The sequence below is a fragment of the Carassius gibelio genome, chromosome B7 (assembly GCF_023724105.1).
Source record: "Carassius gibelio isolate Cgi1373 ecotype wild population from Czech Republic chromosome B7, carGib1.2-hapl.c, whole genome shotgun sequence".
In the NCBI taxonomy this organism is placed as follows: Eukaryota; Metazoa; Chordata; class Actinopteri; order Cypriniformes; family Cyprinidae; genus Carassius; species Carassius gibelio.
The window spans coordinates 23,451,597-23,468,954 of NC_068402.1; the positions used below are offsets into that span (position 1 = coordinate 23,451,597).

Below are 17,358 nucleotides of genomic sequence, written 5' to 3' on the forward strand. Positions count from 1 at the left end.
CATGCAAGAAACTGTTAACGCCAACAATTAATAATAATAATAATAATAAAAGTATACTTTCGCTGATGTGGATGGAACACTACACTAAAACAGTCCTGTGCTACTGTTCACCACTGATGAATATACTGCGTGAAAAGAGCTGGTTGTCTTTAGTGGATAAAAGCATACTGTATTTCCACTGTGGTCTGATTCCCAACCAAATCACTCTTATAAGTTAGTTTGGTAACACTTCAGAATAGGGTACACATTTTCACTATTAACTAAGAGTTTTCCCTTAACAGACTTCTAATTTGCTGCTTAGTTATTAAGGTATTTGTTAATTTTAGGTATGGGGTTAGTTTAAGGGATGTCATGCTAAATAAGGCATTAATATTAGCTTTATAAGTAATAATAAACAGCCAATAAGCTAGTAATATGCATGATAATAATAAACTAGTTAATAGTCAAAGTCAAAGTCATAATAATAGTGAGAACTGGTCCTCAAGATAAAGTGTCACTGTTAGTTATTTTGGTAAAACAAACAACTAATTAATTTGAGTATTAGCTGTGTCCCATTTCAACCTCTGGAGGTTGCAATTGTCAGCCACGTATGTCATTGAGGATGTCTCATTTCAGAAAAACTAACCATTACAAAGCTGACTGTTATTCCTTGTGAGAAATTGTCATTTTTTTCTTTCTTTGGAGACATCTTCGACAGCATATGCAACCCTACTGGGGGTGCTGCCTTCAAAATGAGACACACCCACTGTTGTGCCTCTCAAATGAAGCCGGAAATATCATAATTATTAGTTCCAAGCATGTGAATGATCGAGTGAACTCCTATTTGTTATTGGGAAACTCTGAATTCTAGATGATACAGTACATGATTTTTAATGTCATAAGTAAAAATGGCAGAAACACTGTATATATCATACAGCAGATCAAATAAATACACACTCATGCAAATATATATATATAAAATTTTAAAATTGCATTTTATATTAAATATGTTTATATATAATATATAAATTATTTGAATATAGCTAAATATATATATGTACATTTTTCAAAATATATATTGTATTTGCATTTATATATACATAACAAATATACACAGTAAACACACATATATTATGTAAACATAGCGATGAACCATTTGACATCAATGATAGAGATCATTGAATGAAACCTTGTAAAATGTGATAGAAACTAGTATTTTTCATCATTTTGAATTCAGATGTAGTTATGAAGGTGCATTATTCACAGTATAATTCTTTTTGTTTAGACTACTGCCGTGTTATGTGTAAGATTTGAATGCGTGATCTTAAATTCTTCACAATTTCCATATTCCCATTCTTTAGCTTTGTCTCCAGTGGTGCCGTTAGCATCAGAAATCTGTGTCTCTAACAAAGCCTGTTTAGCATGGCACGTTGTGTTCCACTGGGCCACTCCACAACGTCCCCAGTCTGCTCACATAATTGGAGAGATCCTTATGAGAGAGTGTGAAGGGCGGGGAACAAAAGCGGACCGATGACTGGGACAGTTGTTGGGGCCAGTGTTGACAGCTAGCAGAGCCATGTTCTGTGGGAGAGAAGCAGTGGCCCTGTCCGCATGCAGAGTGTACTGTATGCAGGTGTTAGGACTTAGAGTCTAATGAGCCTTAATTAGCCCATTCGAGTAATCAGTGGCTTGATTGGTCCTGTGTGCTTAAGTAAAGCAGCACATGCGAAGAGTGCTGGCGGGATTCAGGGCGTTTCAAGAGCACTGGTTCACTCGGGGTAGTTTGTCTAGGTATTACATCTCGTATCTCTTTATTAACATGCATGTTTATTTGAAGTATTGTTGTGAGATATGTTAATGTGTATGTTAAATGTATTAAAATGTGGACAGCTTTGGGTTGACGAGCTGGTCTTGAGAAGGACTCTTGCACTAATGGAGCCCCGTGTCTCTCCTCTGCCCCCAGCACTCACCTCTTCATGCAGCCACCACTTGACAGCGCAGACTCTTCAGAGGCCTGCCTGATGCCCATCAGCGTGAGGGACTCAAGTCTTCATCCTCCATCATCACAGCACAAAGACATCTGGACGATTGTCAAGGACGTCACAATCTCTGTGATAGCTGACATATCCCATGGGGCATTGCAGGAAAAGGAAAGCAAAGTCACTCTTGCGTGAGCAAATACAGTATGGGTGATGAGGGGGAACATGTATGAAGAAGTAATGCCATGATGTATCTCTGAGATTAATAGTCCTTTGTGACAAAAGAAATCCTTAAAAATAATAGTCGTGTTGCTTTTTGTGCTTTTAGGCTTCATTAATGCAGTTATCTTTTTGTGCTGACTGGTAGGCTGACTGTTATTATATAATAATGTTTAATTAGTATAATATTATTAATTTTATTATAATTAAGTATTACTAGTAGTAGTAATATATATATATATATATAGTGTTCCTGTAGCTCAATTGGTAGAGGACTGCTTTATCAAGCGCAAGGTTGGGGGTTCGATTCCCCGGGAACACATGATGGGTAAAAATTGATAGCCTGAATGCACTGTTAGTCGTTAAAAGCGAGGTGTGCTCTGATGGCCAGCCATCCAGTGCGTTGTGATTGGTTGAATACCTCAAGTGTGCGATGGAAGTGTTACGCCCCTTACCATACTGTGATGTCATCTCCATGCGCAACAAGGCAAAAAATAAATAAAACCCATTATAAACGAGACATTTATTGCATCCAGTGCGGACATAATGTTTAAACGAGGCATTTTAGGGGGCCGTAGATGAGTCTTTTAAAAAGAATATCTCTTTGGGTTTGAGACTTTAGTCTTTGCAACTTCAGGGATCTTATCTATGCGCAAACAGCTTGTACCACTCCAAAGAGAAAGGAACATTTGAAATTGCATCCTATGACCCTTAATGGGTCGCTAAAAGCTGTAGATTTACACTTTCACCTTTTATTTAGATGGTCATATCTTCTCCCCATAGCCAACAGCATAAACTAATCCTGTATTGCGTTTCAATATAATGATATATAGAAATGGTGATTACCCTCTAATTCAATTGCTTGGTAATCAAATTGTAGTAATGGTGCTTATTTGGTACCCCAATTTATAGTTTTCCCAGAAATCATTAAGCAATTTACCCTTCAAATCTACTTTGAATATGCGTGAGCACAGACGCACACACACAGACTAGTATTATGGTGTATTATATGAAGCCCCAGCTGTTTGAGATGATGATGGTAGCAGAAGGACTCTTGTGAGAGTCATGGGTAAACAGAAAGAGTCCTGGCTGTCTTCTTCTGGACACAGACTTCTTCCTGTTTGCCAGGATTGGGATAAAGATGCTGGAATCAAAAGACGGCACTGAAACATATCCAAAGTTTGAGCCACATGTGTTTACCCTTAACCTCAACAAAGCCTGCTTCCGAATGTCTGGAATATTGGCCTGTCGGTACAATTTGGAACATTGTGAGGAAGGGCTAAAGTCTACAGAGCCTTTGCAATCACACTTGTTTTGTTTGTGCCATTTACTTGGTGCGTGACTGCAGCATGTCAACGGCCTAATGTAATCACTTACTTTCTGTTTGCTTTCATAAAGGGTTTTACATGCATTAAATGCTGTAATGAATCAGTTCAGTGGATAGAGTTGCTTAAGACTCTCCCATCTGGGTTTCTTTTCTAACTTACTTAATTATTGAGTCACTTTCAGGCAATTTTTTGGGGGGATGCATTTACTGCTTATAGCTGGAGAAGGTTACCTTTCATTCAGCGTTACCTAAATAAATATCATCATACAAGAGGAAGCTGGGAGCCGATGCCACTCTCATGCTGTGAAGAGCCCTCATAATACTACTGGCACTGCCATTCGGCACAATATCAGCACTGTGTTTTTTTCCTTGCTTTAAGCCTGCCGTCCAAACTCGCCCAGGAGCTGAGGCACGGGCAGTTCTCATGCTCCCTTAAAAGCTGCACATACAGGCTGAGAATCTTCTACCGCCCAGGGCTGCGCAGCATCCACTTAGGCACTGACAGTGGCCGATAACCCAATCTCCAGGGGGCTTGTGGTGGAGACTGATCTAACGGCCCCACAGTGATGTATCTTTGTCCATGGTGGGCATTTCATTTATTTTCCTCAATTTCTCTTGTTCTGTAACTGCCAGAACAGCTGTATGTCCGTAGGAAAGCTCTGCCTTTGATATGTTTGAAGTGAAGGCGAAACCACTCATTTCTCACTAGGAGGATGAAGAGCGAGCTGAAAGGTGTCTGTCTGCACTTCATAGTGACAGAACAGTCGGAAAGAGCTTGGAGTGAGTGAACGCGTTCATGTATGATGAAATTAGTTTGCTGTTAGGGATGAGTGGACTGCTAGTTTTACTAATGTAATGCGGAGGAAAAATCATCACGAGTCATACTAATTACGAGCTGTAGTACTGGATTGTGTGTGTGTGTATTTTTTAAGCCACTTTTGAGTAAAACCTTGTTATATAAAAATAATTATAGTTATGTATTAAACATGTTTATATATAATACATCAGTATGTGATATATTAAATTAAGAATTTATTATTATATTATTTATGATTATAGCTGAAAATAGCGTTGTTACTAACAAAAGATAATCTATGAATTTTGAAGTCAGATACAATCATATCAAGCAAAAAGCGAAAGTTAGGCTATAAACTAACTAGACCAGAGTTGCACGCTTTCAAATTTACGACCACTAAGAATTCAACAAGTCTTTCAGTCTTTATTTAAAATCTATAAGTGAAAAGCTTGAGTTTGAATAGTTTGCAAGATTATAAAAACAACTAGGCTAGGTCTCAGACAACCTCATCAATCCAATTTTTAACAACTGCCTATTTCAATGCATGAAAAAGCTTGTGGGAAAAAAAAAAATGTTGTGGGCTATTACTGATGTGTTGATGTGCTGGCCTGCAAAAGGACCTTATGCCAGACATTAACCATAAACCTCTTGGAAAAAACCCATTCACTTAAGGATGGTGAAATCAGAAGAATACACTACACAACATGTAAAATCTGAAGATATTTACACTTACCGACTTGCTCAGTATTCAGTCATTTACCACACAACTATGACTTTTTTTGACAATTTATTTGGCTATAACTTCGTACAGACTTCAGGATGTAAATCGTCCTCCCTATACACAAAGTATGCAAGTTGCGCAGTGTCAGTCTCGGAGAGTTTTTACTTAAATGCAGCCTGTTATGTCTTAAGTGAACATACATTATACCTGTGCCTTTGGTCTTAAAGTGACGGCAGCCTAATAAACCTGCTGCTCTGTCTGTGATTAGGTTTTTGATGAATGCACTGACAGGTGCTCCTGAAACAATTTTGCTTTGGCCCCCTGTCAATGAGTCCCAACCCCTTCACCTGTTCTTTTAAAGCTGTTTTTTTTTTTTTTTTTTAAGTGAGTGGACACCGTCAGTTATACAAAAAATAAGATAAATACAAATTGTAGCACACAAACAATCGGAAAAGATACAAAGGAAATAAACAATGTTGCCTCCAATACATTGTATATACTATACAGTACATTGTTATTCCAGCCTAAGATCTTACAATGTTCCTAAAAGTTAAACAGTGTGCTAGCCAAAGATTGATGTTATTTGTGGTCCATAATTATATATATATATATATTCTTGCTTCCTCTTTCCCACACTAACACACATAGGCATCCATGAAATAGCTGAGTGAAACAAAAGCGGGAACCTTCACGCCACTTGGCCGGCACATGTGGACAAGCCAGCACCGACTGGCTGCTTCACTGTCACCGGCTGATAGCCAGGCTTTAATGGAAAAGATACAGCCCAGCCAAAGACTGGGAATCATTTCTACGATAAAGTTATATGTTCATCCTTGAACAACTGAGAGATAATGTTTGGCTTCATTATAATTCCCAGTGTGTTTAAACAGACAGCCCAGAATGCAAACAAAAGCAGATGAAATTTGAAAAGTATTATCAATATTGCAGATAGCGGATGCCCTTTCCAATCAGAAAAAGCGTATCTCGCATAGAAAATTTATGGTTGACTAGTTCATTCGTTTCTATTAGCCTGTTGTATGTTTCTCTCTTCCTCGTATATATTTATGTGGAATTTATGAGAGGGCCAAACAAACTGTCATTAGATATTCCTTTAATTCACTAAGCTGGCCTGCTAAAGGTAGCTGGGTGCATTTAAAAGGCATTAGTTTGCTCTGACTGATATTTTTCTGAACTCCCTCCAAAGGGCCATTCGTCACGTGCCCCGGCCGTAGTCCAGCACGCTTGTTGCATCGCTCTGCGTTTGTGTGTATGTACTCTATGTGTGTGTGACTTATAGAGACCCATGTGTGTTTCTGTGAGCAATTTTCACTGTGTGCACCACTGCGGCTCCTTCACACGCCACTCGACGTATTCTGCGACTCTCTTAATAGCAAGCTGCTGGAGCAAAATAATTGTCATTTTCCAGCCACTGGGCCTAAAGTCATATAACATAATGAAATGTCTAAAAAAGTGAGGGGGTGGGGGTGGTTTGTGTATATATATATTTCTACGTGGTGCTCAGGGTTCGGTTCAGTGCACGGGAGGTCTGCTGAATCAAATGCTGTGCCACTTGAATAATTTACTGTGTACCTTGGAAAGTGTGTGTGCATGTGTGTGTCTGTGAGTGTGTAAGTGGTGTTCAAGAATGCCAGCAAGGTGAAATGTCTAAATATTGTATATGCCCACTCCAAAGTGTGTTTGTGCACGCTGTGATGTATGTCCTGGGGATCTTGATACAACATTCAATACAGTCCTGCTGGACAGATTAGGCTGCTAACAGAGGAAGCCAAGGTACGGCAGGAACCGGTGATATGTGCCTCAGCACTAAGTGTTCTGGGACAGGCTGATGGGTTGATTTAAGCTGGGGTGGGAGCAAGTGGAGATAAATGTTAGTGATGCACCCCCCCCATCCCCCTCCCTGTTTTTTCTACTTCAGTAGATCCATCAACTGCTATTGAGGGAAATGAGTAAGGCGTGGAGGTGAACACATTACAGAGGGCTGACCTTGCCCAGAAAAGAAAGAGCATGTTAGATGCCCCATGAAGCCTGTCCCCCTCACCTGGAACATCATCATAGGCATTGTGTTAGGTTTAGAGGTTCTTTTTTCAATGGCATTGGTAGGTTGATTTCCTGAAAAGTGTAAACAGTGTAGTGTTTTCAGAGCATGAATAGCCTGACACATCAACATTGGCTGATACAACGTTTGGCAGACCATTTTTGGGAAACCTTTTGAAAGCAATCAATATTTTTGCAATACAATTTGCTGCCACTAGTGGCTCAGAATCACACGTAAAGATTCTGAAATCTGTATATTATGTTGTAATTATATAATTGCATGAGTATATTGTTAAATTTCACCAAATGATATATTAAAATGATATTTCTTATATAATGTATAATTTTATCTATCTATCTATCTATATGTGTATATATGTACGTATATATATATGTATGTGTGTGTGTGTGTGTGTGTGTGTGCACGTATATTTGTAGCAATAGCCAAAAATACATTGTATGGTCCAAAATTATCGATTTTTCTTTTATGCCAGAAATTATTAAATATCATGTTCGCTGTAGATATTTTGTTAATTTCCTACCTTAAATATATCGAAACTATACCAAAATGTGGGTTTCCAAATTCTATATCTATAGATATTTTAAATATCAGGACACAAATCCACATTAAAGCCTTAGGTGTGTTCTTTGAGTTCCATTCCAACAATATTCTTCTCCTTTCTAATAAAGAGGCACAAGCAATACAAATGTTAGTCAAATATACTCCATATTCTGGTAATCCAAAAATAGAAATTTCAAGTTATATTCAAGTTAAAAGCAGCATTTATTCTTTTGAATTTTAACACCCAACTGTTTTTGTTTTAGCTTTTGGCAGGACCAAAACATATGAATAAAGTCATCCTCATCATTTTTGCGTCTTTCGCACATATCATCAACATTAGGATAGATTTTAGAAAGTCTAGGTCTTGTGTAATGGGCACAGTGAATTTCAGACTGAGGTGTGCACAAGAGCTTAATCCATTTACTCACTGTACAGTATATTTTATATATTCATACAGTACATAGTTTCATAAAAAATGTAGTTCACTGGTTGCTGATTTTGACGTCTGTGTAGGTGTGTGGGTTTGGACAGAGGTTGTGGCTCTAATGGAGACACAGGTTTATTGACAATGAAACGGTTTGGCTGTATCTGCAGTGGGCTGCCTGCTGCCTGTGATATACTGGAGCCAGAGTCTAGTCAAGGCTGACATACACCATCCAGTGCTGACAGCAGCAGCAGCCACACACACACACACACACACAGCTGCTCTAAAGCAGCATAAAATTCTAAAACACTGGCGTACATACACGCAAATATATATAGACGTACACAAAGATTCTGAAATATCTGCTGGACTTCAACATACTGATTCTGGGCACAAATGTCATTTTTCAGCTGAAGCTGGACAAAGTTCACTATTTCTAATTCTAAAACACTTCTTTGAAATATACCTTTCTTCCATGTCAAAACACATCTGTCAGCATTTTAGAGGATCTAGACTGCTTAGATTCAGCAACATATGATAAAACAGAAAAGCTCTGTTCCCAAACTGGTGAGCTGCCTGCATTGTAAGGTATCATAGGTGCTATCAAAACTGATGTTTAATTATGCTGCCTCTTCAGATATCTTGTTTTAATCAAATGTCAGGGCATGATTTTTTTTGTATCATATTATAGATTATCTCTTATTGAAAATAAGTAAATAAATACATAAATAAATAAATAAAGCGGCGAGAAAGAGGTTTATCAATAATGTCTCACTATTTGTGTGAGCATTTGTGTTGTTGCCTATATAGAACATTCCAAATCGGTTCCATGAGATGGCTTTAATGGAGAACGGCAGCTCATTGCGTTTTGGAACAAAGCTAGTCTCAGAGGTCTAGGATATATTTTATAAACATTTATGCACAATACATCACTACCACACCAGTTGTTAGCTGATATATATCTGTATGTCTGTATTTTTTTAGTTACAGTTGTTATCTGACAGTATTGTCCACGTATTAGTTGGTATTGGTAAGATGATGATTTTATACTTTTAGCATTGAACGCTCACTTAGAGTTATTTTTAAGACCAATTTTGCAGTTTTAAATATATTTTATAGACACATACTAATTTTCATACTGTACATTCTATTCTGTGATTTCTAAATGGGCTTGTATTGCAAATTATTTTGTTTCTTTTTAGTGTTTTGTTTCTTAATTGATAGGCAAACTATCACAAAATGCGAACATGGGCTATTTATTTGTTCTTAGCCATAACATGAAAATAATTATTGGTCAGAATTTCTAGATAGCAGCATCACTCATCTTTTAGTTAATATTTGCTTGTACCAGGTTTGAAGCACAGTTTGCTTTGTTTTAGTTGTTTAAATATGTTCATCTTCAGTTATTGATAGTGTTGTGTGGCTGGGCATAGAGATGAAGCTTAAACACAGTGTGGCACTGCCTTTTAGTAATTATTTATTAATTATTACCATTATTAAATAATGTTGCTGCTGTTGTTGTTATTACCAAGCACAATAATATGCAAAGCTATGTCAGGATTAATGACAGAGTAATGGTTAGCAGATGTTTATTGCAGACAATATGAGAAAGATGCTCGTATCTTTTACAAGTGTTGTGCAGCTTTACTTTCTTTAGATATAACAAACGTAAACCCATCGAAGGCTAGCCGTGTTTTGTGAGGGCTGCCCTTGTAATCTTTATTAAAGGTCATCTTTTACACGCATGCCTCTCGCTGGGTGTTCTTCATATATATAGTCTGTCTCCATGTCAGATTAAAAAGGAAGTAAGGGCTTGCAAGAAGAATAAAGAACTCTTTCCAAGAAGTATTAGTTCCTTTTTAATTTTAGCGGGATGAGGAACCCAGAATTTAAATGAAAGAATCGGTTTTCATCCAGCTAATAGTAATCCATAATCCAGCCAACGTGTCTTAACCACAATGTGGTTGGTCTGATTAACTTTAATGCTTTTCCTCTCAATTTATTGAAATGTTGGAATGAGCACATTTGGTTTGGAAGTCTCCCTCTCTCTGTGTCGCTCTATCTCTCTCTGTGAGTGAGAGAAAGATAGACTGTGAAAGTGAACATGGGGAGGGGGTGGAGAGGGAGAAAATATAACTTTAAGAGCAGGATGGCGGAGTCATTAAATATGTTTCATTCCCTCAGACAACGGGGGGTATGTGAGCCCATCGAAGATGCATTTTAAGGATAGTGTTGGCTCTTTAATATTTCAACCGATTTATAAAAAAAAAAAAAACTTCATCGAGAAAGGGCAAAAAAATAATTAAACAGACGAGTTTCATTTTCTGCCACACTTCAAATGAATTTCTGTAATGATCTCAAAACCTGTGAAAGGCAAATCCAATCAAACAATATCTAGTGGGTTTCATTTTCCTCTGCATAGCGATGACCCCCTTTGTCAAAGGGTGAGCCGAGGAGACTGTAGGTCGCCATAGCCATCCAAATGAAGGAGACAATTTAGCGTAGTTAAAGCTATTATCCCACTAGTGTGTGTGTGTGCTTCCACGTTTGTGTCGACTCTATAGCTTTAACATTTTGAGGCTTTGATATGAGTCACTGTAAATGATGCCACAGAAGGTCAATTGCCGAGTTCAAAATGGCTAATGGAGGGAGGGAAAAAATATTGTGTTGTTTTTCTGCTTTCAAACCTCCCCACTCTCCCCAGACACAACTATGCATTTATTAAAAAAATAAATAAATAGCAAACATTCAGTCAGCCTGTGTCATTAATACAATACGCCATAAATAAGGCTCAGGTCTCTGTGTTTGAAGAGTGTGATATGAGCCCATTGTTTTTACTCTTTTTACCTTTAACCATTTGGTGGGTAATCACGCATAAGGAGGAAGAATAAGCCAGGAGTGAATGAGCAGCAATGGTCCACTGACCTTTTACTGCTCATTATTGGACAACCCGGAAAAAAAGAAAAAAAAAAAACTGAACAAAATCTCCTAAATCTTCAGGGAATCTTGGTTTTGTGCAACTCACAATATTGTTGCTTTGAGTGTGCGGAGGAGAGGAAGTCTCGGGACGGATGTTGGAGGTCTGACTCTGAGGTTGCGGTAATCTTTGTCACCGGGGGGCAGTCTGCTGCGTTTGGCCTTTAGGCCTGCAGGTGTGCAGTCCTCCACGCTCTTACAGGAAGCACCAGGAGACTCGTTGCACAACTACGCACGCCCCCGTATGCATGCATGCAGACGTTTACACAGAGAGATGGAGAGCTGGTCTGTGGTTCTGGAAACTTTTGAGATCACATTACTAGAAGTACTAAAACTTCATAATATGACAGCACACACACACACACACAGGAAAATATGCCAAACAAGCATTACACTAATCACTACTTTGAAATAGGGAGGCTATTTATATATTATGCATTGTGCACTATATGCAGTCCTGGGAGAGAAGAGGAAAGAAAAATTGATATCAGATGAAAATGAACACTCTGTAAAGCACATTAACTATCTCAGGTTTGGGAGCACATGCTGACTGCCAAATGGGACACCCCTGTGGAAAGCAAAATGGTCTCTCCCACAATTAATGTGGCGCACCTGTGATGGTTGATAAAGACTGCCGCACTGTGCACAGGTGTGGAACATTAATTCTGGGGGTGTTCCTTGAAAAGACGAGCCCCCCTCCACCTCTACCACCAGCACCTCTCCGCCCCCCACCCTCTCCTCCCCCACCTTTGGAGAGCGAAAACCCAAGAAAACAACGCTGCCGTTCATTCGGAGTGATCTGTGTGCAAAAGTATGCAAATGAATATGCGGCATGCTAATCAATCCTGTCCTTCACACAGACTGAAGGGGAAGAAGGAATATGGAGAACGAGTGAGGCAATCGGGTCTGAGAGGGAATACGGGATGGGGGAAATTAGCTTGAATTCGCTTTGTTCAACATTTTATATTGCTGTATATGTATATGTTGACCTATGCACACTTGGAAAACTTTGTAGGTTTTTACTGATAAGAAAGATCTGATCATGGAAAGTTCCAATGTAATGTCCTCCGAGATGCATTTCAGAAGACGAGGTGGTGAGAGAGGCGTATGTGGCCAAGTGTAAATGCAGTTTATTCAGGCCACATACACTGCAGTCTGGGGTCTGTAAAATATGTATTTTTCATGTTTTAAAAAGAAGTCTCTTATGCTTAAGGTTGCATTTATTTGATAAAAAAATACAGTGAAAACCTTAATATTGAGATGTGTTATAATTTATAATAACTGTTTTCTATTCATAATTGTCTATATTGACCATATTTTCAGGATTATTTGCAGAAAAGGCTTAAAAAAACTGCATTTATTCTTCGTTTTTAGTAAAAAAATATATAAGTCCACTTTCACTTTTGATAAATTTATTGTGACAAAAGTGCAAGAAATATATAAATAAATTAACTGTATTGACCCCAGATGTTTGAATGGTAGTGTTCATAAACTTTACTTAATCTAAAAGAGAATTACATCAGAATAGAGTACAATTCGCAAGTAAGCAAGCAGTCATGCATGGATGGCAAAATTGAACTATTCACTAAGCGCCGTTACTGTTGCAAGCTTTACAGAACATCCTATAGAAGTGATCTGGAGGTGGGTGTAGCAAAATGTTTGTAGCAGTAAAATTTGCTCATAAAGTGGAATGCATTAATGCCAGTCTTATATGGGCTGGAATGAATTGTGACATTTTATCTGCTACTTTCTTAAAGAAATTGGTAATTTACGCAGTAACATTTTGCTTAATCTGGAGACTGTACATCAGAACAGAAAAAGATGCTTTTTCATATTCAACTTAAAACAATAAGTTTTAGAAACACCTGATTGATTGATTCCAAATACATTAAATGATGTCACCAGTAAAGGAGTAATGTGAAGACAGTTTCCACGACAGATCAGAGGGCTTCTGGTTGTTGTATTCAATGGCGAGATGTATTAGCAAAGGGAACGAGTGCAAGAAATTTAGAAAAAAGGGGTGTGTGACTTTTTGTATTTGGGCCAGTAGATGTCCCCTAACAGCATATCACTGGCATCTAAACCCCTCCATGTGTGAGAGATGCACAGTAGCAGTGTTAGCCCTCTCAGGAGCATCAGACACAAATCAGTGTGAGTGCATGGGAAAAAAACAGAGATAAGTGTGTGTTTGTGTTGTACAGTTCACACAGATGCTGTGGTTATTAGTGAATCCATCGTGTTGGGGGTTAAACCATACATCAGCAAAGTGTGAATTTTATCAAATAATCAGAGTATTGAACCACTGCCTGCCCACTATAGTATTGACTGAAGAGTGTGAAAGGGGTAATAAATTACTACACATAGAGTTGGAGCGCGTGTGTGTGTGTGTGTGCATATGTGCATGACAGATTCTGTGGTGATCTCAGATGTCACAGAGCAGCAAACCACAACCTGCTTTATGGCTTCCCAAGCTCACAGCATGAGCATCTGCAATATTACAAATGCTAATATAACACTAAACTGATTAATAATTAAACAATTACGGTCATGAATCAATAACTTCTGCACTTTTTTTTTCATTTGTAAATTACAGCAAATAAACAAGGACAGAGAATTACAAAGTCAAATTTGCAAAGGGAAAAAAGTCACATCCGTTTCATCCGTCTATAAAATTAGAGGGGGAAAAATTAAACATTAAAAATGCTCTTTGTGAAAGTTTTCCTCTCTTCAATTAGCAAAAGTAGACCACTATCTGTGTTTTGAAAAAAAAACTAAAAAAAGAATGGTTTAGCGCACCCCCCCCCACCCCCCATCTCAAACGCGGTCTATTTTGCAATGAGAGCAATAGACAGGCTCTTTCCAAACAAACTCTCGCTGTGTGAGTCGTCCCCAACGGAATGTTATTAGACACTTGTGAACCAACATAATAGCACCGTCTGTTTCCAGTTAATAAGTATCATTGCTTAATACAATACACTTGCCAGCAGAGACAAGTGAGTCCTGACATGTAATAAAGTGGTGTTACATAGATTTATTTCACAGCATTAGGCTTTATAAAACTTCCATGACTAAAGCAAATGAAGGCACTTTTAGGCAGGTGCTGATAAGATGATATTACGGCAGTTTGCATTAGCTGATATTGTGGAGTGTGCAGTGGAGCCTTTTGAAACTATTCCTATTTATGCAAGTGTGGGTTTTGTCTGTTTTTTTCTTTTTTTATGCCTTTACAGTCACTCTTCGTCGTCCCTCTCCAATGCCAGTGCGGTACATTCACGGGGACAAGGATAAAAACATAAACAAATCTCCGATAAGAAATATGACATGGATATCAGCATGCAAAAGAAGCTGAAAGCTGGGAACGCAGACAGCCAGATTAATGATAAATTACAAGCACTGGCCTTGTTTATAGTAGTAATTTTCCCTCCCTGCACCTGCTCGCTTTCCCCCTGGCCTAAAGCTGCCGCTCACTCTCTCCTCTGGGCTCTGTTTCTCCCTTCCATCGCATCATGCACCCATCCTGGCACTGCGTGGCGATACCAAACTGCCGTGACATAGAAGGAAATAAAGCAGCTTGAGTACACATTTATGCTTGAGATTGGGAAACAATTTGGTAACACTTCCCATTAGATAATGTTACACTGGTGAAAAATAAATATATTAAAGTGTATTTGAAATATATTATTTCATGCTAAGTATGCTACAAATGCATTTACATATTTATGTACTTAATAAAAATGCCATGCAATTCCACTTTTAGTATACTAAATGGGTACAGTTCAAATCTGCTAATTTGAAACAACTAATTTTGAACTTAACGCACTTTAATTGTGCGGAGGTCCAACTAATGATTTACTGAAGCAAATTTGACTGCGCTAAAGTGGAAATATATTGCATTTAAAACTTAATAGTACTCCAAATAAAGTTTAATTATAATTCTTATATCAGTGAGTCTTGAGCGATATGTCAGTAAATATGTTGATAGATTTGAACTATACTTGGAATTAAATAAATGTATTTAATATATATAATAAGTAGTTTTCAGTCTAAGTTAATGTTAAAGTGAACACAAAATATTTTATTATTATTAGGTTTTGTTATTATTAAATATTGCAGTATTTATTATAAAGGATTTATCCATGCACATCACTGCATCCTTTTTTATTTTTATTATTTTACTATTATTATTATAATTATTATTATTTTATTTTTTTTTGGTCACACTTTGGTTTAGGGACCAATTCTCACTATTAACTAACTATTAACAATGACTTTTGCCTCAAACTCTTAAAGGTTGTTAATTTTAGATGGAGTAGGATTAAGGCATCTAAAATGTGGTCATGCATAGATATTAATATGTACTTTATAAACAGCCAGCATGCTAGTACTATGCATGCTAGGCTTCTACTTAATGATGAGAATTTGTCCCTAAACTAAATTATTAATTCCAGATGAACAAAATCAAGTCCTGTCCTACATTTTTTTTTTCATTCCATTGTTTCACTTGGATTTACATCAAAATGTGGTCTACAAGTCTACCACTACAACTTCCATTTCATAGCAACATTTTTCTTAACAAATGGAACCTTACTGTAAAACTTTTAAAAAATCTGATGAATCAAATATATATTTTTTAATTGCCATTGATCAGATCACAAGACACAGTTGTGTGAGAGAAATACAGAGCAGCGTACAGACCCGTATGTATGTGTAAACAACACGTACGACAGCCAACATTGACGAAATGCTTCATTTTAATACCAATTACATGTGCGGCTCCGCAAAATACGTAAATAATGCGAGCGACTCTCAGGCCTGAATTGCTGCATTAAATGCAGAAAGGGGGCTGAGGGCAAGAGTAGTCAATATGAAGTAGCAGAGACCAAACCCCCACACCTCATTACGCCAATTGTGAATGTTAATTCTAGTGGCTTTATTAGTTCGAATTAGGCAGTGAGAGAGAGACTTGCTCTTTCATTGTTCATTACCGTGTTTGGCTGCGCCTTGTAACTTGCAGTCACCGAATGGTCAGAAGAAGGAGGGGGTGACTGCGGTATGTCTGAGTGGCTATTGTCTAAATCGTAATTATATTTTTATTATAAGCAAGCTCCGGGCTTCCGAGTCTATACAAAGCAATTTCCAATAAAGAGCGCTACAGGCAGAAAGTGTTTACATACAAAATGGTAAGAATACACTAACAACGTCTGGTGTTAATAAGCTATAATCACTCACCTAATTTAATATGGTTGCCATGGAAAACAAATGACACTTGAGGTCTAAGAGAACACGGGAGGAACTGTGTGTGAACGCTTGTAGGTTTGTCTCGCTTTTAATAAGAAATTAAAAAAGATTGGTAACACCTCCCTGTCTTTCCGGTGTAACATGCAAGCACCTGCCCCATTCGCTTTGTGTCGGGTTGGGGGGGGATAGGTGTGTATGAGCAAGAGTGCGGGACAGCATGGTTGTGCTCCTCAGAAATAGAAAATTGAGTGGAAATTGGCCTAATTGTACGGAATGATTGATGCCAGTGGAAACCGCATTAAAAACATGAAATGTTCCCCCTGTTAGCCACACACGCCATTCTCCGAACAAATTTACTCCCCAGACAACGAGAGCCTGTGCTTTTAACTGCACACGAGAGAGCAGAAGGGCTCTCTAGCTAACCGTGGGAGCATGCATTTACAGAATAAGGGAATCCAAGCACAGGCCAAGTCGATAAGGGGGGCACCTGCCGTCTGTGTGTGTGTGTGTGCATTTGGTTGCTTCTCTGATGGACGGATGCGAGCATGGGTGAACGTCCATCTCTTTTGCTCTGTGGTTCGGAGCGGTGTGTGATGAAAGGTGAGTGATGATAATCAGAATCAAACCTCCCACCCACACACATACAGACGGGGTCTAATAAGTGGAGGTTTATTCACGGCACACAACACATGCAAGGAGGCTTTGTTTAATAAATTGCGGATATATGGCGAACATCTGGATGTCCACGTTTTAAGTATCCGTCCTCCACCGCTGAGAAGTGAGGGTTGCGCTCTAATGTAACAGTTTAGCGCTATATCTCTTTAGGTGGCAGGAACAGCCCCTGCACGGAGCCGCTGATGGCTGGAGAAATGGTTAAATTGCATAATGTGTCGTTTTAAGCTGTATACATTAAAGATCTTCCCCTCTCCCCTGTGCTTAATTTACCCATGATGCTTAGCTTCAGACTGCATTGTGCAGTCAGAAACACTTTGATGAATTGTTTTGGTCCTTGATTTTGTCGTCCAGATTAGGAATGTGTGATATGTTGGTGCCATGTTAATTATTGGATTGGTTTATTATTT

At 38.3% G+C, this 17,358-nt stretch overlaps 1 long non-coding RNA gene across 1 annotated transcript in view; it reads left to right on the forward strand.

Annotated features, from left to right (window-relative positions):
• Nucleotides 1–2,213, forward strand: part of LOC127962043 (uncharacterized) — a 67,983-nt gene extending 65,770 nt beyond the window's left edge. The window contains exon 3 of the long non-coding RNA XR_008154517.1: nt 1,943–2,213. This is a non-coding gene — a long non-coding RNA (uncharacterized LOC127962043). The remainder of the gene's footprint in view (nt 1–1,942) is intronic.
• Nucleotides 2,214–17,358: the final 15,145 nt, after the last annotated feature.